The sequence below is a fragment of the Arvicanthis niloticus genome, chromosome 8 (genome assembly GCF_011762505.2).
Source record: "Arvicanthis niloticus isolate mArvNil1 chromosome 8, mArvNil1.pat.X, whole genome shotgun sequence".
Classification (NCBI taxonomy): Eukaryota; Metazoa; Chordata; class Mammalia; order Rodentia; family Muridae; genus Arvicanthis; species Arvicanthis niloticus.
The window spans coordinates 2,550,618-2,569,018 of NC_047665.1; the positions used below are offsets into that span (position 1 = coordinate 2,550,618).

General features: G+C 38.9%; 1 pseudogene; it reads right to left on the bottom strand.

The window, feature by feature from the left end:
* Positions 1-852: 852 nt before the first annotated feature.
* LOC117713737 (uncharacterized) lies at positions 853-8,625 on the bottom strand (annotated as a pseudogene).
* Between the last annotated feature and the right edge of the window lie 9,776 nt (positions 8,626-18,401).

Here is an 18,401-nt window from a genome sequence, read left to right on the forward strand (position 1 = left end):
AACACAGTGAAAAATGACACCTTACCAAAAGCATTCACAACTTCAATGCAATTTCCATGAAAATTCTAAAAAAATATTCACAAACACTGAAAGAGAAACACTCAACTTCATATAGAAAGCCAAGAAATCCAGGATAATCTGAACAACTCTGAAAGAAAACACACTGTTCCTAAACTCAGGATGTCCTATAGAGCAAGAGTGAGAAAACTGCATGGTGTTGGGACAGAAACAGACAAGGTGACCAATGCACAACTATACACTCTTGCTTTTTGAAAAAGAAATCAAAACCATACAATGAAAAAAAGACAAAATCATCTTCAACAAATATTGCTAATCTAACTGGATATCTACATTTAGAAGAATACAAATAGATCCACATGTCTGACCCTGCACAAAACCCTAGTCATGTAGGATCAAGGACCTCAACACAACAGCAGATACATTATCTCTCATAGAAGAGAAAGTGGTCAAGGAGACAATTTCCTGAGGAGAACAGCAATGGGTCTGGCACTACGATTAGAAATTGATAAATGGGACCTCATGAAACTGAGAAACTTCTGGAATGCAAAAGACATTGTGAGTGGGTCAAAACTGCAGCACTTTATATCTGAATGAGATATTTCATGGGCTTAATGTGAACTGTGAAATCTAAACCTTATCAATGAAAATCATAGGAATTTTTCTCTGTGCGTTTATAGGTACAAACAAAATCATTTTTCTCATGATTTCAAAAATGACTGGGACATGAACAAACTTTACCACATTGCTCACTTTCATGAGGTTTCTTCTAAGTTTTCGTTATTGTATACATGAAGTAATCAATGTCACCTGGAAAGGCCTTACCACATATTTCACAAAGGTTTCTCTCTCTGGTGTGTTCTTTTATGTATTCTGAGGTATATTATGTGCTCCTTTATGTGTTCTAAGATGACTGTGATATGCAAAGGTTTACCACATTATGTACATTTATAAGGTCTCTATGTGTGTGTTTGTGTGTGTCTGTCTTTGTATCTCCAGTACTTACTCTTGCAGCATTAGATAAATACGCTGGGCATAGGCTTTACCACATTGCTTGTATTCAGGTTTCTTGGCAATATAAATATGTTCATGATGATTAACACTATGATCACATTCATAAGGTTTCTCTCCAGTATGTTCATTTACACATTCAGAAGGGATGGCGTTGTAAAAAGTCTTTCCTACATTCATTACCTTTGTAGGTTTTCTTTCCAGTATGTATTCATTTATGCTTTTGGAGATGACCCTGTTTTGAAAAGGCTTTTTCACACTGATTACCCTTGTAAGATTTCTCTCCAGCATGTCTTCTTTTATGAGTATGTACATTACCCTGTAGAGAAAAGGCTATGTCACATAGATTACATTTGTAGTGTTTCACTCCAGTATGAATGCTTCCATGACTTTTAAGATGACTGTGGTTTGTAAAGGTGTGATCGCGTTGGTTACATTTGTAGGTTTTCTCTACAGTATATATTTTTTTTATGTATTTTGAGACTATTATGTTGGGAAAAGGCTTTATCACATTCATTACGTTTGTAAGGTTTCTCTCCAGTATGAATCCTTCCATGCATGTGAAGACTTCAGAGATGTAAGAAGGCTTTACCACAGTGATTACATTTCTAGAGTTTCTCTCCTGTATGAATTCTTTTACATGTCTTGAGACTATCTTGTCGTGAAAAGGCTTTTTAACATTCATTACATTTGTAGGGTTTCTCTCCCATATGAATTCTTTTATGTATTTGAAGATTGCTGTTTTGGGAAAAGGCTTTCTCACATTGATTACATTTGTAGGGTTTCTCTGCAGTATGTATTCATTTATGTATTTGAAGATTACTGATTTTGGAAAAGGCTTTCTCACATTGATTACATTTGTATGGTTTCTCTCCAGTATGAATTCTTTTATGAATTTGGAGACTAATATGTTGGGCAAAGGCTTTATCACATTGATTACTTTTGTAAGATTTCTCTCCAGTATGAATCCTTTCATGCATGTGAAGACTCGAGGGATGTAAGAAGGCTTCATCACATTCATTATATTTGAAGGGTTTCTCTCCACTATGAATTCTTTTATGATGTTTAAGATGACTGTGTTTTGCAAAAGCTTTACCACATTGATTACATTCATAGGGTTTCTGTCCAATTTGTGTGCTTTTACTTATTTGGCTACTTGTGGAAGGTGCAACGGCTTTGACACACTGAGTAGCTTCATAAGGTGTCTTTTCTGTATGAAAACTTTCATGTCTTTGACCATGACTGGGAGCATGTAAAGCAAAGGCTTTACCACACTGTGTATATTCAGAGGGTTTCTCTGCACTCTGACTTCTTTCATGCCTGAGAAGAAAATTGGCACATGTGAAAGCTTTACCACACTGATAAATACTTTTGTCTGTAAGAATTAATGGTACTACTTGTCTAAATATAAAGAGGAATCACGCCTTAAGATTTCATCGCTTTGTTTACATTCATGTTGTTCCCTTCATTATGGGTTGTTTTTCGTTTTCAAAGATACCTGAGATTCTATGAGCATTCATTATATGGCTCAGCTTTACGTATTCTTTTTGAAGAAAAGGTTTTTGTTACACTTGATAAAAAGTGGAAGAATTCTGAGCTTTAACACATTAACTGTATTCCAACTGTTACTATACTGTGCATCAAATTATATTTGCAAAATCAATCAGGAGAAATAGTAGCATTTCTATACTCCTAATACTCAAGAGAATTTTCTACAGAATGAGGTTGCTGATGTATTGCCAATGAAATTGGAAAACCAATTAATTGTAAACTTGTATCATGTTCAAAAAATCTACACTAAATACCATCCACTATAGATCATCTACTTTTTATCAGAGAGATACAAATATATATATATATATGACATTATTTCCTTGCATATCCCTTTTATATGCAGTTTGTATCGGGAGTTGCCATCCTACTATCCAATAAAATACTTTCAACCAAAAGTTATCAAGCATCATGAAGAAGGACACTTCATATACATCAAAGGTAAAATTCACCAAGAGAAAGTCTTAATTCTGAACATCTATGCACCAAATGCAAGGGCACCCACATTCATTAAAGAAACTTTACTAAAGCTCAAAAGACACATTGAAACCCACACAATAATAGTGGGAGACTTCAACATCCCACTCTCACCAAAGGACAAGTCATCCAAACAGAAACTAAACAGAGACACAGTGAAACTAATAGAGGTTATGAGCCAAATGGATTTAACAGATATCTACAGAACATTTCACCCTAAAACAAATAAATATACCTTCTTGTCAGCACTTCATGGTACCTCCTTCACAATCGATCACATAATTGGTCACAAAACAGGCCTCAACATATATAAGAAGATTGAAATCATCCCATGCATCCTATCAGTTCACCATGGCCTAATGCTGGTCTTCAAGAACAGCAAAAACAACAAAAATCCCACATACACACGGAAACTCAACCACTCTTTACTCAATGATAACTTGGTCATGGAAAAAAGAAAAAAGAAATTAAAAACTTCCTGGAATTTCATGAAAAGAATGACATATCACACCCAAACTTATGAAACAATGAAAGCAGTGCTAAAAGGACAATGCATACTGCTAAGTGCCCTGGTAAAGAAACTATAAAGATCTTACACTAGCAATTTAACAGCACACCTGAGAGCTCTATGACAAAAAGAAGCAAACTCACACAAGTGTACATGGCAGGAAATACTGAAACTCAGGGCTAAAAGCAACCAAATAGAAACAAAGAGAACAAAACAAAGAATCAACTAAACCAAAAGCTGGTTTTTTGAGAGAATCAAGATGAATACTCCCCTAGCCAAACTAATTAAAGGGACCAAAGGCAGTATCCAAATTAACAAAATCAGAAAGGAAAAGGGAGACATAAAAACAGAAACAGAGGATTTTCAAAAAATCATCAGATCCTACTACAAAAACCAATACTCAACAAATCTGGAAAATCGAGATGGAATGGATGGTTTTTCTACACAGATGCCACATACCAAAGTTAAATCAAAGAAGGGTAAACTATCTAAATAGGCTCATATCCCACAGGGAAAGTCATTAAAAACCTCCCAAACAAAAAACGCCCAGTGCCAGATTGATTTAGTGTAGAATTCTACCAGACCATCAAAGAAGACCTGATACCAATATTCCTCAAACTCTTCCATAAACTAGAAACAGAAGGAACACTACCTTCAGTCTATGAAGCCACAATTACGCTGATACCTAAACCACACAAGGACCCAACCAAAATCAGAACTTCAGACCAATCTCACTTATCAATATCAATGCAAAAATATTCAATAAAATCTTGCAAACCAAATCCAAGAACACATCAAAACCATCATTCACCATGATAAAGTAGGCTTCATTCCAGGGATGCAAGGTTGGTTCAATATATGAAAAACCATTAACGTAACATATTATATATACAAAGTCAAAGGAAAAAAACCAAATGATCATCTCCTTAGATGCAAAAAAAAAAAAGCAATTGACAAAATACAACACCCCTTCATGTTAAAAGTAATGGAGAGATCAGGAATTCAAGGCCCACACTTAACCATAATGAAAGTAATTTACTGCAAACCAACAGCCAACATCAAATTAAATGGAGATACTTGAAGGAATCCCACTTAAATAGTGGATGAAACAAGGATGCCCATTCTCCCCATATCTATTCAACACAGTAGTCAAGGTGCTAGCTAGAACAATAAGACATCAAAAAGAAATCAGGGGGATACAAACTGGCAAAGAAGAAAGAAAGATATCACTATTTGCAGATAATATGATAGTATACATAAGTGACCCCAAAATTCCACTAGAACTTCTCCAGCTGATAACAACTTCAGCAAAGTGGTGAGATATAACATTAACTCAAATAAATCAGTAGCCTTCATTTATACAAATAATAAACGGGCTGAGAAAAAAATTAGAGAAAAAATTCCCTTCACAATAGCCACAAATAATATAAAATATCTTGAGGTAATTCTAACCAAAAAAGTGAAAGATCTGTATGTCAATAACTTCAACTCTCTCAAGAAAGAAATCAAAGATCTCAGAAAGTAGAGAGATCTCCCATGCTCATGGATTAGCAGAATTAACATAGTAAAAATGACCATCCTACCAAGGCGATCTACAGATTCAATGCAATCTCCATCAAAATTCCAACACAGGTCTCCAAAGAGATGGAAAAAGCATTTCTCAAATGCATCTGGAAAGGGAAAAAACCCAGAAAAATGAAAATAATTAACAATAAAACAACGGCAGGGGGAAATCACCATCCCTGACCTCCAGCTGTACTAAAGACCAATAGTGATAAAAAAAAACAACACGGTATTGGTACAGAGACAGGTTGACCAATGGAATAGAACTGAAGACCCAGAAATAAAACCACACACTTGCCCACCCTTGATCTTTGACAAAGAAGCCAAAAATATAAAATGGAAAAAAGAAAGCACCTTCAAGAAATGGTGTTGGTCTAACTGGCTGTCTGTATGTAGAAAAATGAAAATAGATCCATATTTGTCACCTTGCACAAACCTCAATTCCAAGTGGATCAATGACCTCAACATAAATCCAGATAAACTGAATCTAATAGAAGAGATAGTGGGAAAGAGATTTGATGTCATGGGCACAGGAGGAAATTTCCTAAACAGAATTCCAATGGTTCACGCTCTAAGATCAAGAATTGATAAATTGGACCTCATGAAACTGGAAAGCTTCTGTAAGGCAAAAGACATAGTCAATTAGACAAATCCGCAACCTACAGATTGGAAAAAATCTTCACTAATCCCACATCTGATAGAAGGCTAATATCCAAATATATAAAGAACTCAAGAGCTAACCACTAAAAAATACCCAAACACTTCAATCAAGAAATGGAGTATAGAACTAAATAAAGAATTCACAACAGAGGAATCTCCAATAGCTAAAGAAATGTTCAAAGTCCTTATTGATCAGAAAAATGCAAATCAAAATGACCCCTACATTACACCAATCAGAATGGCTAAGATCAAAACCCCAGGTGAATGACAACACATGTTGGCAAAAATGTAGAGAAAGAAGAACATGCCTTCATTGCTGATGGGATTGCAAACTGTTACAACCACTCTGGAAATCAATCTGGAGGTTCCTTAGAAAACTGAAACTAGATCTACCTGAAGACCCAGGGACAACACTCTTGGGAACATACCCAAAAGATGCCCCACCATGCCATAGGGGCATGTGTTCCACTATGTTCATAATGGCCTTATTTGTGATAGCCAGAAGCTGGAAACAACCCAGATAGATGTCCCATGATAGAATGGATACAGAAAATGTGGTTCATTTACACAACAGAATATTACTCAGCTTTTAAGAACAAGGACATTTTGAGTTTTGCAGGGAAATGGATGGAAGTAGAAAATATCATCCTGAGTGAGGTACTCAGACCCCAAAGGACACTCATGATATGTACTCATTAATAAGTGTATATTGGCCAAAAAAAAAAAAACCATACTAAAGCAAACAAAGAAACAAAAACCCCAGGATACAGTCCACAGAACTCAAAAACTCATGACTGCCCTCAGAAAGACCCAAAAAGCAGCTGAAAGAGTCAGATGTAGATATTTGCACCCAACCAATGGACAAAAGCTGCTGGCCCCTGTGGCTGAATTAGAGAAAAGCTGGAAGAAGCTGAAGAGGAGGGCAACCCTGTAGGAGGACCAGCAGTCTCAATTAACTTGGATCCCCAAGATCTCTGACACTGGCCCACCAACCAGGCAGCATACACCAGCTGACATGAGGCCCCCAACAGGTCTACAACAGAGGATTGTCGGGTCTGGGTTCAGTCAGAGAAGATGCACCTAATCCTCAGGAGACTGGAGGCCCCAGGGACTTTAGAGGTCTGGTGTGTTGGGTGGTGGGAACATCCTAATGAAGACAGGAGGGTGGGGAGGAAGTATGGGATATGGGACAGTGGGAGGGTGGACCAGGAGGGGAATAAGATCAGGAGTGTAAAAAATAATAAAAAAGAAAAAAACTGTAAAAATAGCACGAATGTAGCTTTGGTTAAAAAGGAGCCAACCTAGAAGAGATTCTGCATTCCACACATGTTGTTATCCTTAACTCTTTTTTAGGTTCTCACCCCAGGTTATAATGTGAACAATTTAAGGACGGACTGAACACTCATGCTGATCAAGTCAGCCACTTAGGCAGAAGGGAGATTTACATAGCAAAGATATTCTACAATTATTTCTTAAGTATACCAGTGTCCTGAAACAGCAGGTCATTCTGCACTGGCACAGTCCTAAAAGAATCTCAGGATGAGAGACATGCCCTCTCCAAAGGACCTAGGCCCAGACCATTACCAGCTCTCCCAAGCACATTCCTGCTTTCAAAGGAGCTCTGTTGCTTTTGCTTTTTGATAAATACCTCAAGGCCTTAGGGAAAAGCCCCAGGTCCCAGGCCATTACAGGCTCTGCCAACCATGTGGCTGGGTTTGAGATGGAGCTATATAATTCGCTATCTATGAAGGACTCAGGGAAAGCATTGCTTGGGCAGGCCACTCCTCACCACAACAGTGTTTTTGCTTTTCAAATGGATTCACCGGATGTCTTGCCCAGGTGGCCAAACTATGCTTCTCTCAAGAAGAAAAACGATCCTTTGTGGCACACCAGGCATTCGTGTTGGTTGTGACCCTGCAATGCTCCTTAGAGCAGATTTTAAAAGAGTGACACTGATCTGGGGTTGGGCCTAGAAGTTGTTTGTTCATCAGGCTTGACTTCTTTGTTATGTTTTGGAGCTACATTTCCTGACAATCCCAGTGAACAAATCCAGTGTGTATCCTAGCATCCTGATCTCCTAGATGCTCCCTTACCATGCTACTTACCTGTGGGTGCTTTAGAGGCAGTCCCTCCCTCAGCTGAAGTCTACTCGCTGTGACTCACTATCTTCCAAACCTTAGAAAATCCTTTACATCATAGATTGTATTATTTTCATCATAGCTTAAATTTAGAGTGCTACCCAGAGTGTTCACAACCGCCAAAAAAATTGAATCCAAATGGATCTTAAATGGCCAGGGCACAATGTCTATTTAGAAGATACCAGACAAACGAGGTCTTTCCGAACTTGGCATCCTGCTAAGGATGTTTCTACATGCAAGCCCTTGCTCCAAACAGTTTGTGCAGACGCAGCTCCCATAATGAAGTTATTCAGATGCCCCCGCTGAGTACATCTAGTGGCTAAGACCACATGGAACCTCACAGGTGCCTGCTAGTTCCCAACTCCGCCTGGGGAGGGCCCACCACCCGGACTCCAGCTTCTCAGAGCACCTCTCCTTCAGGTTAGGGGCAGTTTTCACATGCTCACCATGCTCTCCCAAGCACATTCCTGCTTTCAAAGGAGCTCTGTTGTTTTTGCGATTTAGTAGCTCAGCCTGTTGGCACTCCACTAAGGCATCCAGAAGCAGAGGTCAAACCACAGCACAACTAACACTCAAGGCTGCTTGCTCAGCAATGGAACCAAACCTGAAGTACAGCTCAAAGCAACCAGAAGTACCCGCCTTTTCTGAGTGAAACGTCTCCTCAGAGGCTCTGATTGGCCAGTGAATCTTGACTGACATGATTATCTCCCTGTAGTGATATAGTATGCTGAATGAGTAGTATGGAGCAAAGCACCTAGAAGAACCCTTCTCTCCTTCTGAGTGGAAGGTCTTCTTGGAGGCCCTGATTGGCTGGGAATCTTGAGTGACATGAGCACCTCCCTTAGGGTTGGAGAGCCCTGAACGCACGCAGTAAAGGCTTTCCTGTCCCAGGATTCTAGTGCAGAAGCAGACAGTTTTCAGATCTGCAAGATTTTTCTTTCAGTATCACTTGCGCCTGTCCTGCAATACCTTTTTTTTTTTTTTTTTTTTTGTCTTCCAGAACTATTATACAGAATATTCGTCGTCTTTGTCGTCGTGGCCCTCCTCCTCCTCCTCCTCCTCCTCCTCCTCCTCCTCCTCCTCCTCCTCCTCCTCCTCCTCCTCCTCCTCCTCCCCCCCCCCCCCCCCCCGTGGTCCTCATCCGCGTCCTCCTCCTCCTTTAGAAGGATGGAATCCTTGCACAGTCCATTATTCACCTTGGAGCAGATTGAACTATATGACCACAGGCAGAAGGCCTCCAAGAATATTAGCAATTATAGAAAGATTTTAGGACACAAAAGAGTATATTTGTTTTTGTGATTTCACAGTGATGTCAGGAAAAACAGAATTAATATTCACCTGCTACATATTGTAATGATCTAAAAATCCCTGAAGGAGGATCCTAGACTCAGATACTATGGAAAAACAAAAAGCACTCATTCTGCAGAAACAACTAGCACATGGGTCTCAATCATTCTTTGAAATGGTAATCCAGAGAAAGGCACGCAGACCTTCTTATAGAGAACAGGTGGAACTCTCTAGAAGAATTCGGTAATCTAATATTTCATTAGTGGGTGCTAGGGGGTCACCGGTTGTCAGTGATTTGAATTCCCATCTCATGAACATTTTAACCATGTTTAACCCTATAGGGCTGCCCAGCCCAGGCGGCTGGCTCTAGGATATTTCCCCATTTTTGTAGTTGTCCCTAGGCTATTCTCCAGGAGGAGGGTAAGGACCTTGTTCTGGATTTTATGGTCTGTTGCTAGAGCTGGTGTCTTATGAATTAGATTCTGGACTTATGGTTGACTCCTGGAGATAGTGCCTTATGGCCTATCAGGCCTGGTCGTCCAAATGGAGACCAATAGGATCCTTAAATAGAGACAAATGGGGTTTATCTGGACCTGTCAATACAATTCTCCAGACAACCCTGGGACAAAAGCGGGAAATGGATGCCGATCACTGTGGAGGACTATCATTAGCCAGCACATCTTCCTCAGTGCGAAGGTGAGAAACTCTGTCGGTATTAGTGATGGTTTTCCAGATGAACAGAACTCATAGCAGGGATCGCGTTATGTATGCACAACACGGATGTATAGGAATGAATCTCAGAATGTCGTCCCACGAGTAAAACGGAGACTTTGTACCAATGGAAGGCTGAAGAATACAGCAGTGCCTGTATGTCTCAGGTGGTCTTCAGCACACACCAAAATTCCAAAGACAGAAGCTCTGACGCTAGAAAATGAAGTGATCCTTCTTGCCGGAGCATAGCAAGCAGAACATCAGAAGGACCGTCCATCTTCCATATCCTTTATATACGTAGGCTGCCACCAGAAGCTGTGGTCTAGATTAAAGATTTTTCCTATCCTCTCAAAAGCTCCATATTAAAAAAGGAATATCCCATGTTCAGTATTGCAAAAAATAAAAAGCCCTCACGGTGCCCACTTGTTTCAGTTTTAAATAATTAACTTCAGTAATTTGAATTGAATTACATTTTACCTCATCCTGAATGCTGTCTGTCTCAAGGCTGTGACATCTGCGTAGAAGACTCCATTTTTTATACTTTATTTTTATGTCTGAGTGTTTTCCTGGCACTTGTTTGTGTGCAGTACCTGCAGTGGACAGAAGAGGGCATTAGATCCCCTGTGATCCTAGTTACAGCAACTGGTTTAATGCCTTGTGATTTCTGAGATTGCAACCTGTGTCATCATCTGTAACATCCAATGCTCATAATTAAGCCATCTCTGTATTTAACATAATTTCATTTAAAATTAATTTTTATATATTTGAAATATAATATATCACTGTCTGTATCTGTCATGTTTTTACATTTTTCCAATAATGGCAAACACTGTGGTAGGTTTGGTAAAAACATGATAAACAAGTGAGTTAACTTCATTTTCTTAACCATAAGCAAAACATTTACTTATAAGCTTGATTCTACAACTGAACTGCTAGCTGCTCAGACTCTCCTTCATCTATGCCCTTTCATCTAGCTAGTCTACTTTCCTCTTGAGATCATCAAACTCATGTGCACTCCACTGCTCTCTTTCCTCCATCCAGTTTCATGTGTGACCTGATATTTCTTACCACTCTGCTTTCAGGATGCCATTCTTAGCCAAGAACAGAGTGCCCAGCAAGAGAGCTCTCAGATGTCCAATGGGTATAAAAGAAGGATCTATCTCCCTCACTACACACTTGGCAGGCTGAAACAGGTCATTTCATGGTAGTGGTAGGCCAAAGGCTTGTAACTTAACTGAAGAGCACCTGAATGAATCCAGCTGACTTTGCTTCAAGTCATCTAGCTAAGACCACAAGACTTTTCTCAAGTAATTTGCATTATAACAGGTAGGAATTTTCTACTCTTTAGCATTTTTGTCTGTTGAGACTTTCAGAGGCACACCCAAACTCCCTCATTTCAGGACACACCCAGTTGTGTCTGAAAAGGCAATATCTTACTATGCTTAGGTATTTTACTAATTATATAACTAATCAATTATGTTTTCTACGAACCATAATCAAATATACTTTAACAATTTATATGCTTATTTGTATTCTCTCAGTACTAAATTCTTCCCCACCAATTTCTTTTTTGTTATGTATGTGTCAATATGAATGCACAAATATATAAATAAAACTTGCTGACTCCATTTCTATGGTTCAAGGACTGATCCATTTGCATTGATTAGACAAAGAGCAACTCTTTGCCTGAGGCCAATTCTCCTACTTGAGAGAGAGTTCCACTCTTTAATAAGCCATAGGCCTTGGGGAGCACAAATCATCCACAGAGCACTAGAAAAATTAAGAAGGGGCCTCTTTTCTGTGAAGTAGATAAAGAACCTGCATTGAATCTAAAAGCTACAAGTGGATTTTTTTTTTTTAATTTTCCTGGTGAGCGTTTTGCTATTTGTGGTGGCAGACCTCCCTTACATTTTCTATACAGGTAGATGTCACTAAATTTCCCGCAATGATTACCCCAGACTTGTAACCCTCAGAGCTATTACCTAACCTTATGGAAAATGTGACAGGTATTTTATGGCCTGCAGATCTCTTTGTTGTTCAACAGAGATCACATTTAAATATAGATCTTTAAGCTAGAGAATCTACTCCCCTGGTCATATGCTTTATGAAAAAAAGGGTTTCTGTAATGGGTACTTCCTAGGCTTTATTGTACCCCTGGAATTGGACTGATTAGACTGACAGTTTCCTGGAAACCTTCCCCCAAATTGTTCTGTGTTTTAAGTATGTTGGCAATGATTCACCTGGTATTAGACTCATTAAAGTCTGATCCAGGTTGAAAAAAAAACAATCTGCATGAGGTTTTCATTCTCATGTCTTAGCATGTATTCCTTCCCTATCTTCAGGGACCCATCAGGATAATCCAGATCCTCACAAGTCCTAGTACACCTTGGACAAGAAACATGATCAAGAATAGAAATCCAGAGGTAGAAAATATCCCCAAAACTCAGAGCACTGAACTTTCTATCAGACCATCGAACATTCATTCCTAGTATGTAAGGTAGCCCCGACTAAAAGCAGGAGAGTGTTTTTATAGTCAAATTCAAGGCCTAGTTACAAAGGGGGTTCTTTTTCAGATATTAATTTAGTTAACTATCACCCAATTTTCAGAACATATCACAAACAAGAGAAATCATTTCTGATATGGAAATCACAAGATTATAGAGGAAGAACAAGTAAGAAAAGGTTGACTTTTAACTTGGAATCAAATTTTAACATTGTGATTGGTTAGTGAAAGGAAGAAATAGTGTAGTCTGCTAGGCTTTCACAAATATATGATTGATTTGTCTCCTCTGTATACGACAGGGTCTCATTTAGAACTCCAGCTGACCTTAATTCACTAAGCACAGTATAATGTATAATAGATATTGAATCTGCAATAAATTGCTGTATATACTTATCCCATGCATTTGAACCACTATTTCTAGCATGATAATCTTCTATAGAAAAGAGACCTGAAGAGTAATTTGATAGTGGTGTGGTTAGAAGTGAAACAGAATGTTCCTAACAGGAATGCTTCTTCATAGCAGCAAGACTTGTCTATCATCGGGTTACTCTTACTCACAAAGGGACTGCACTGAGGCTAATTGCTCTAGACCTAGATTTAGAAGCCCCCCCCTCACTTTCTGTAATTGGAAGGGGAGGTTTACTGTGCCCTCATAGTCCACAGAACACTTCTCTATAATTAACTTTTAGTGCTCTTATAAGACACACCAGGGCTAAGGCAAATTATAATTGAAAGGATTACATTGGCCTTACACTTCCAAAGGATTAGAGTTGATGATGGCAATGTAAACACATGGCAACAAGAAGAGCAGAGAGTTTACATTTTAAAACTCAGACATGAGGCAGACAGCACACTTTACATGGTCAGAGGCTTTTAAAGGGTTTAGTGCATCCACATGATACATCCCCTTCAAAAAAGTCACATATCTTATCTTTCACAAAGATTTCTAGATACTAGAAAATAAGTATTCCACATAGGAGTCAATAACAGACATACTCTTTTAAATACCACATCCTGCTTCAACTCTTAAATAAGTGAAACCTACCTCTTATCCTACCACATTCTCTCTCCCGTGACCTTCAATGAGACTGTTATGTTCCAATATACAACGCAAAGAATAAAAAATATCATTCAAGAAAGAATCAACATATATTAAACATGGAACAGACCAAAGCAAGACAAAATACAGCAGGAAAACTTCAAGTCTTGAAGCTCATTGTTCAGCTTCTTGAGATTATGCTGAAGTTGCCGTGACTCCAAAGAACTCAGTTATCCCTACTCTCCCACCTCTGTCACTGAAGCACACACTGCTTCTCTTTTAGGTCAACTCCACTACATGCTCCAGCTTTCTTCAAAGCCGCTGCTCTTGTCCCAAATACCTGTGTATGGTATTATATTGTACTTTAGTGAAAGTGGGTTAGTGGGGCTGGAGAGCGCATTCAGGTGTTAAGAGCACAGACTGTAGAACCAGTTTTCATTCTTAGCTTTTTCATGGCAGCTCACAAACATCTATAATAGAATTCCACAAAAGGAAAGTCTAACTAGTTACATATGAGGTGTCACTTAGCATTTTGTTGGGTATTTCCATAAATGATGGCTTTTCTGTGTGTCCTTTCATATACATTCAAAAATTGATGATATAAAAATATACTTGTGTACTACAATGGAACAAGAAAATGTTGAGTTACTCTTTCAGAATGCAAGTGACAATATGTGAGGTAAAGAATCAAATGTATAATCTAGACTATAGTTTCAGAGGAAATAAATCAAGTATAACAACAACAACAAAAACAGGTTTATCTGATTTTAGTTGCTATTTTTCAAAAATCCCAACCCACTGCTATTAGAGTTTTTTCTGTACGCTAACACACAATCCCCTGTCAGAATCAGATACATTGTTCAATTCTGGACCATGTTTTATTTTCACTTCTTTTGTTTTCTCAGTTAAATCATATTTAGTGGGATGTTTTCCTCTGCTCAGGTCACTGCATATATGAACAGAACCATAGTCTGTCTCACAATCCATCCCAGTCTCAGCAGATCAGATTCTGACAACTCAGTCAACTCAGTCAGCTCTTCCTGGTTGTGGCAGTAAAATTCCTGGATGGACAGTGGCTGCCACACTCCACATACTATTGCTTGTTGTCTACCTCACAGCTCCCTCCTGCTGCATCAATGAGAATCCTGGAATGATCCCACAAGGGACCTCCTACTCTAGCTACTGACAGTTAGCTCTTTCCAGAATCCATCACTATCTAGGGTCACCCAGCTGGGCCTCAGGACTGCAGCAGCATCCCTACTGGATGAGAAGAGATGAAATGACTCAGACAGCACAGGCCTACCCAGCTCTGCACTTCCACAATAGGGGGAAACAAGCTCCCAGTCTCAGAAGTTTATAGTTATGAAGAAATTCTTGCAGTCTCCCATAGCACATTTTCTTCTTCAATCAAGGAACAGGGTACATTGTGTGTACATTTTATTTTACACCTACAGTCTGTTTCAGCCATCATTTTGCTTCATAGCTGGGAAGTCCTGCAGACAAACATGAGTCACAAACAGTAACCACTGTTCAAGCAAAAATAGCTCTTCAATGAAAAACAATGAGATGTCTATGGAGAGATTGGGAGGCAGAAGACAGATGGCAGAAATGTCATATGTATAATGGCAAAATATTGTTTTAAAAGTTGAAATGGGCTTGATGATCATGTGCTCCAGAGAGGAAGGATTTGCATTAGAACAAACCGAATAGTAAGCCTATTGTCTCAGGAGGATCATCTTAAAACCTCAAAAAATCCAAATCAAACCAAACCAAACCAAACCAAACCAAACCAAACCAAATCAAAACAAAACAAAAGAAATGTCCAGTTAGACAGGGAAACATTATATTACCTAGATTTTCTGGTTAGTAGGACTAGTGTAACTACAATAATTTTGTTTCACAGTAAGTTCAATTTTTTATCCAGATTATTGATTGTCTGTTGTTGGACCCAAAAAATGGTTTTAGTCAGGACACTTATCAATCATCTAAAATTTATTGCCTCACTCTTCATTGCTAGTATTATGGACTGTCAAAACAAGGAATTTATAAACTTCTTTTGCTCCATCCTTCCATAGATGTGACTACACATATTTGAAAGCTGGTCACAGAATTCAAGTCTTGCACAGGTGCAGCTTCATTTGCGAGTCCAGACAAGAAGCAGAAGTTATAGGACACTCATTCATTGGTCCATTTTTCCATTCAATGAATTGTCAAAGCCAAGCCTTTGGAGTTGATGTCTTCTCAGCATGTGACAGCAGACACAGGATTGGACATGCAAATTAATTCTAAATTACAGAGTATGATCCAGCCTGTTGTACAAGAGACATTGCTATTAACAGAAATAAATAATCAACAGCACTTTTGAAAAACTGAAAATTTTAATGACTGAAATGTATTGGAGAACATAAATAATTATGAGACAATAGCAGAGATGCATTTAAAGGAAATCAAATTTAAAAACTGAAAGCAGTTATTGACTATTTAAAATGATAAGCACCATGGAAAAGTCCCCATATATCTGTAGCAATTTTCAGAAACATCTGGGCATTCCCTGGCACAGAGGGTGCTATTAAGAAGATATGGTTTGACTTTGCCCCATGAGCAATGTTAGCTGCTGAGATATATAATTTAACACTTGCTGCTGAAAACAACGGCCTCTTCCTCAACCCTCTGAACTGAAGTAAATTTGAAAGTGCATTGAAAAATTATGCAATATTGCCATCTAGTTGGAAATTTAATATTCTTTTGATCCAAGTTAATCATCCCAATCTGTATGACTACCAGTCTAAGCTGCTTTCATTCACATGACATGAAATAATGCATGCTGGGAAATAACAAAATCAATCACCATGGCACAACCTGATACTTCATCATAATGGTGATGCAAACGATTATTTTCTTGTGCTGTTTCTTTGCATGAATTACACAAGAATCTTGTCCTTCTACTATGGTCTACTATTATGAAGGTAGAAGCCATGCTCCACATGCAAATCTTTCTCCAGTAGCAATGGAAATTTGACTACAAGGCTCCAACAGGTAATTTTAAAACTGAGTGGTGGTGCAGGCTATTCATTTAAGAATTTATATAGCTTAATCAAGAAGACAATTTAAGTTATGGCCCTCAGAAGCAACAACTGGAATCAAGGACAGCTGAGTGTATGTGAGAGAGCTTTTCTCAGAACCATCTTTCTAGGCTGGAAGTACAGCTGCTCTAGCATTAATATGTGTTTGATAAGGAAATCACTGCACAAAACTAAATGATTATTTTAATCAATATCTTTAAAGAGGATTTATTCAGCTCAAAGAAAAACCATACAAACATGAAGCCCAAGAAGAGGGAAGGCCAAAATGTGGATGCTTCAGTGATTCTTAGAAGGGTGAACAAAATATTCACATGAGGAAATATAAAATCAAAGTGTGGAGCAGAGTCTGAAGGAAAGGCCATCCAGAGATTGCCCCACCTGGGGATCCATCTTATATACAGCCACCAAACCAGAACGCTATTGTGGATGCTGGGAGTATCCACAATATGTGGATAAGTATGCTTGCTGACAGTATCCCGATACGACCGTCTCCTGAGAGGCTTGGTTAAAGCCTGACAAATACAGAGGAAGATGCTCACAGCCAACCATTGGACTGAGTCTGGGGTCCTGGATGGAGGAGTTGTAGAATGGACTGAAAGAGCTGAGGAGGTTTGCAGTACCATGGAGGGAGCAACAGTGTCAACTGGCCAGACTCCCGGAGCTCCTGGGGACTGGACCACCAATCAAAGAGTACACATGGAGGGACCCATGGCTCCAGCTGCTTATGTGACTGAGGATGGCCTTTCTGGACATCAGTGGGAAGAGGGGCCTTGGGTCCAAGGGTCTTGATGCCCCAGTGTAAGGGAAGGCCAGGAAGGGAAGACAGGAGTGGGTGTATGGGTGGGGAAACACCTTAATACAGGCAGAGGCAAGGGGGATTCTGAAGAGAAGAGATAGAAAGGGGAAAATATTTGAAATGCAAATAAAATAATATTCAATAAAAAAGAAAAAAGAAAATCCAGTCAAGAACAGATTTTGCATTTCACATACGCTACCATTCTTCATTCTTTTTAAATTTTAGGGCACAGGTCATCCTTTGAACCACATCATTAAGAAAAGGAGTCTGTCTGCAAGTCTAGCTATTGATGCAGATGGAGATTTACAGTACAAATTTACATTTTAATCATGTAGTATGATCTCAAAGATAGAGTTAAAAGATGCATCAGTGCCACCATTCTCACACATACAAAGGACATAGAACACATACAGAATACATCATGGAAAAGTCAACTAACTGTACTGTGTTTACTGTTCTTATCTGAACATCTTTGCTGAGCTGCTCTCACCTCAAAGTAAAGCAGCTTTTCCTCCTGAGCAAGCTGGGTCAGAGGAAGGCAATAGATGCTTGAATGCAGGACAAGAAACAATTGCATTTCAGTTAGCCCCGACTGCTCTCTTTCTCAGGACAGTGACTTCACTGTGGAGAATTCCAGTTTTCTGAGCTATTTTTAAATGTCATTTTATATGTATTGCTATTTTGCCTGCATGTGTCTGTGCACAGTATATGCTGTGACCAGAAGGGGGCAGCAGATACTTCACAATTACAGTTAGCTACCAAGTAGTTTCGGGAATGGGACGCCTTGTCTACTGTAACAATGTCCAGTTTATCTTATACTGCCAGTCTGTCTGGCCAAATTTTGATTTCAAATGTATTTTTTTACATGTTAATTAAGATATATTGGGCTGTGGTGGTGTCTCCCAGCACTTGGGAGGCAGAGGCAGGCAGATTTCTGAGTTCGAAATTATCATTGTTTACAGAGTGAGTTCCAGGACAGCCAGGGCTCCACAGAGAAACCCTGTCTCAAAAAACAGAACAAAAAATATATACTGCATTATTTTCATCCTCTTTAAC